We start from the raw sequence: 4,841 nt of genomic DNA, 5'->3' as shown, positions 1-4,841 counted from the left end.
ACACACACACACACACACATACATACATATATATGTGAAACTAGAAATGGAAAATTATTGATGATAACATAAATACATGATTAAGCCACTATGCAGTATATTCTGGATGGGAAACCACTTTTTGTATGCTGTGACAATGATTAGGGATGAATGTACATTAATTAATTAAAAAAAAGATTTCAGGAAAAAAAAAATGCATATTTGATGACTGCAGTAAGCTATATAGCCCCAGCTGGGTGCTACTTTATAGTATGTTCCTTCTACTCACTGAGGTTTATGCCTAAAGTCAGACTTGTGTTCATGGATATGTATATATCAGCTGTGCTTCCTAGTGGAAATATTGAGATTAATTAAGTTCATTAGTAAATCAATAAAATGGGGGGAAAAGGCATAGAAAGCAACCATGGATATCAGAGAGAGTGTGAGAGGAGGGTGGGACACAGCAGAGAGTGAGAAATAGGGAATCAAGGATGTCAAAAAAAAAAAAAGCAAAATATACAAGACATAAGAAATGGAAAATTGTTTGTTGATAACAACACATATGTTGATGTGCTTGACTGAGCCAATATACAGGGTATTCTGAATGGGAAATCTCATTTTGTATGCTGTAATGATGCATAGTGAATGAATCAAATTTTAATAAATGAAAAAAAAAATTTTTAAAAAGAAACCACCATACTGCTGTCCACAATGGGTGTGCCATTTCACATTCCCACCAACGATACAAAAGGGTTCCAATTTCTCACAACCTTGTCAGAAATTGTTATTTCCAGTTTCGTTTGTTTGTTTGTCTTATTTTTTTTTTGAGAGTTTTTTTTGCTATAGGGTGCGTGTGCTCACCAGACAGGGAGACAGAGAGACAGAAAGCGAGAAATCACCCCCCCAGGGCGGATGACCACACCACAATCCCTTCTCCTCCATTCTCCTCCTAGGACCTTGGGCACACACACATGGCTGACCATGGTTCAAGTCCAGGACCTGGTAGCTTGCTTTCTCACTTTCCCTCTCTTCCAGCGACATAGCCATTACGCTAATTGCTGGTCCCAGAAATTGTTATTTCCTGTTTTTTTGACAATTGCCACACTAATAGGTGTGAAGCAGTATCTCGCTGTAGTGTTAATCTGCATTTATCTGATGATTAGTGATGTTAAACATCTTTCCATGTATTTACTGCTATTTGTTTATCTTATTTGAAGAAATGTCTCTTTAAAGCCCTTTGTCTTTGGGGCCAGCAGGTGGCATGATGGTTAAGGTACTGTATTCCCACATGGCCGACTGTAGTTCGAGTTCCAGACCTGGTGCTTGCTTTCTCGCATTCCCTCTCTCTGTCTCTCTTTGGTGAGCACACGTGCCCTATAGCAAATTAAAAATAATAATAAATTAAATAAATCATAATTATTATTTTTTAAATAATAAATTCTTTTGTTCATTTCTGAATTGGGTTATTTGGATTCTTTTGTTGTTGAGTTTTAGAATTTTGTATATCAATCCCTTATCAGATATATAATTTGCAAATATTTTCTCCCATTCTGTGAGTTGTCCTTTTATTCTTTTCTTTGTTTTTGCTATAGGACACATGCACTTGCCAGAGAGAAAGAAAGTGAGAAATCACCACCACCTCCGGGAGTCGGGCCATGCTGCACTTCCTCCTCCTATCTCCTCTCAGGATCTTGGGCACACATGCACATGCACCTGGCATAGTCTTTAAGCTGCTGGTGCAACTCAAACTGTGCAGCCAGCCATGTGGGATCTAGAGCCTTAACTTCCACACTGCTTGCTGTTCCCACCCTTTTACCCTATTCATAGCAACTTCTGAAGTACAAATTTTACTTTCCATGAAGTCCAATTTGTCTATTTTTATTTATTTTTACTTTATTAAAATACTGAGTTTATTTCACTTGTATATTTTTGTCTCCCCACCATTTCCATGTCTGACTACCACTATGACTGTGTCTTAACATAACATTTTACACATACTCAAAACCAAGCAAAGGGTGGAGCTCCATCTTTAAAACTAAACAGGTATTTTAGACAACACATTTTTGGCAATGGAACCTGGACAACATTTACCAAACATGATAGAGAAAGTTCTCTCTCTGCATTATAAAAAAGACAGGTATCAACTGTTACAGAAGTTAAATAAGTAAAAAAAAAAAATATTTTTTTTTTACATTCTTTTTTTTTTTTTGTCCCTTCTCCTCCATTCTCCTCTCGGGATCTTGGGCACGCGCCCGGCGTGAGTTTTAAGCCACCGGGTCCGGGACACGAACCACAGTCGACTATGTGGGAGTCTAGCGACATAGCCATTACGCTAACTGCTGGTTCCCCATAAGTCAAAAAATTTTAACAAGCTGTTTAAACTATTTTCTTAAGGAGATGTCCTCCACTGCCAGAGACCTTAAATAGCCTCCTGGTCAGTCATCTGGAAGCGATTCTTCACGTAATTGATGAATTTGGCTTCCTCTTTGGGAAGAGAACCACCTTTTTCTATACTTGCTTGCATTTTTGCTTTAATGTCTTCTACAGAACTAGGTCCTTTTGGTATTTTAGGAATTTTGTACTGTTTCTGAACGATTCTTGACCTTTCCATCTTGGTGTTGATGGTTTTGAGTCTTTTCCATTCTGGTTTGGTTTTGAGCATTTTTGCCAGGAGTGTCTCATATATATTTCTTCACTGGAGCTTTTTTCTACTTCCTCATCTTCAAAATCATTATCATCTTCATCATCATCATCTTCATCAGCATCAAGTTTTACTTTTTTCTGGGGAACCTTGCTACCACCTCCAGGGGCAGATCACTTTCCAGACACACTTAAGAATTGCACATCCTCTTCCTCTTTTGACTCTGCATCTTCCTCCACAGCTACTAAGTGCGGTCACTAATATGCACAGGCCCTGAATTACACTTCAACCTTAAAACCACAAGTGGTCGTATTTCAAAGCCCCCAAGGGAAACCACTGGCTGTACAACTTTCAATGTTGCCAGTGTTACTTTAATTGGACTGCCTTCCTAATTCACTGCCTCTGCTTCAACAATGTGCAATTCATCCTTTGCACCAGCCCCTAAGGAGACCATTCTTAAAGATAACTGATCATTTTCATCATTATCCACCTTAAAGTGATAATCTTTGTCAGCCTTTAGTTCACAACCGAAAGGATAATTCTAGTGCCTCGGTGGGATCATGTACATGTCCACTGAATCTTCTATGTGGTAGTGGCACACATTTAGGTGGGAGAAAGTGAACAGAGGTAAACAACTAGGGCTCCTGAGAATAGTGGCACAGGATGAAATCACTCCAGGCCAATTTGTCTATTTTTAGTTATTGCTTGTGTCTTTGATGCCATATTCAAGAAATCTTTGCCAAATCTTGCATTGTGAAGCTTTTGCTTTTGGTCTAAGAACAGTATAGTTTTAGGTTTTATACCTGAGTCCTTAAACCATTTTGAGTTAATTTTAAAAATTTTAAAGTTAATTTAACTTCCTTCCTTCCTTTTGATTTGACCACAGAGTGATAGAGTGAGAGAAAGAGAAAGGGAAAGTGAGAAAGGAAGTCACCAGATCCAGGACTCGAACCATGGTTGGCCATGTGGTAGTCCAGCACCCTTAACCACCATGCCACCTGCTGGCCCCATTTTTTTTCTTAATTTTTTCTATTGGGCACTTACCAGAGACAGAGACAGAGACAGAGGGGGGAACATGAGAAAGCATCCCCCAGGGAGGATGGCCACATCATAACCCCTTCTCCATTCTCCTTTGGGGATTTTGGGCATGTGTACCTAGGAGCCCAGCATGACTTTCAACCTACTGGGTCCAGTACTCAAGCTGTATAGTCTGCTATGTGGAATCTAGCACCTTAACTACCATATCATCTGCTGACCTGAGTTAATTTTTTTTTGGGGGGGGTTATGTAGAAAACCAGTTTATTCCATATGAGCACTTATACAGTTAGTCATGGAGAGTAACAGGCCTGCTGAGACAGGTCACCCCAATGGAGAGACGGAGAGGTATCAAACTAGTGGGCAAGTACTAATTCCTTTAAAAAAAAAGCAACACTTATCAAGGATTAACTTAATTTCAAAACCAAATACAAGCTATTGACTCATTCTTTTCAACTTGACGATCTACCTGTGGCGTAGCTGTCAGGTAAAACACGTATCTTTACAACTTGGTGGTCCCAATTTTAAAAACAAAACAAAACAAAACAAAAATTTCACAAAATGGAAAGAAAAAATATAAAAACAGCTCAAAAAAATACCCTAATAACCAAAAATATATGGGCAAAGAAGAACATGTAGTTTTCTTAACTGAAGAATCTGAGGAGTCTGGTCTACCAGGAAATGTGCACCCGGAAAGCCAGGTGTGGTTTTCAGAGCAGGAATCTAGGACTTGAATCTCCCCTATGTCCTGAATGAAAATGGCACTTCCCAGTATGTATACCTCATGGCTTAGACACCTACCTCACCTGGCTCTATTCCTTACTCACTCTAGCATTTACTTAAATGAGTCTGAAAAACTTGGGGATACAGCATTAGAAGAAAAATAATCACACATAATATTCTGCTTTCTGTGGCTACTTTAGACCTGGGTTTGTTACTAAAAGGTTCCTGAAGAAAATTTAAATATAGGTCTGGGGACCAGCAGTTAGCGTAATGGCTATGTCGCTGGACTCCCATGTAGTCAACTGCAGTTCAAGTCCCGGACCCGGTGGCTTAAAATCACGCCGCGCGCATGTGTGTGCATGCCCAAGGTCCCGAGAGGACAATGGAGAAGGGATTGTGGCGTGGCCATCCCCCTGGGGGGGGTTATTTCTCACTTTCTGTCTCTCTCTGTCTTTCTTGCAAG

At 39.6% G+C, this 4,841-nt stretch overlaps 1 protein-coding gene across 1 annotated transcript in view; it reads right to left on the bottom strand.

Moving 5' to 3' along the window:
* Window positions 1–4,841, bottom strand: part of TECPR2 (tectonin beta-propeller repeat containing 2) — a 128,704-nt gene that overhangs the window by 97,925 nt on the left and 25,938 nt on the right.

The sequence above is a fragment of the Tupaia chinensis genome, unplaced genomic scaffold, assembly GCF_000334495.1.
Source record: "Tupaia chinensis unplaced genomic scaffold, TupChi_1.0 Scaffold000671_2, whole genome shotgun sequence".
NCBI classification, from domain to species: domain Eukaryota; kingdom Metazoa; phylum Chordata; class Mammalia; order Scandentia; family Tupaiidae; genus Tupaia; species Tupaia belangeri.
Note: the sequence above shows the minus strand (reverse complement) of the source record. Positions and strands in the feature narration are given on the sequence as shown.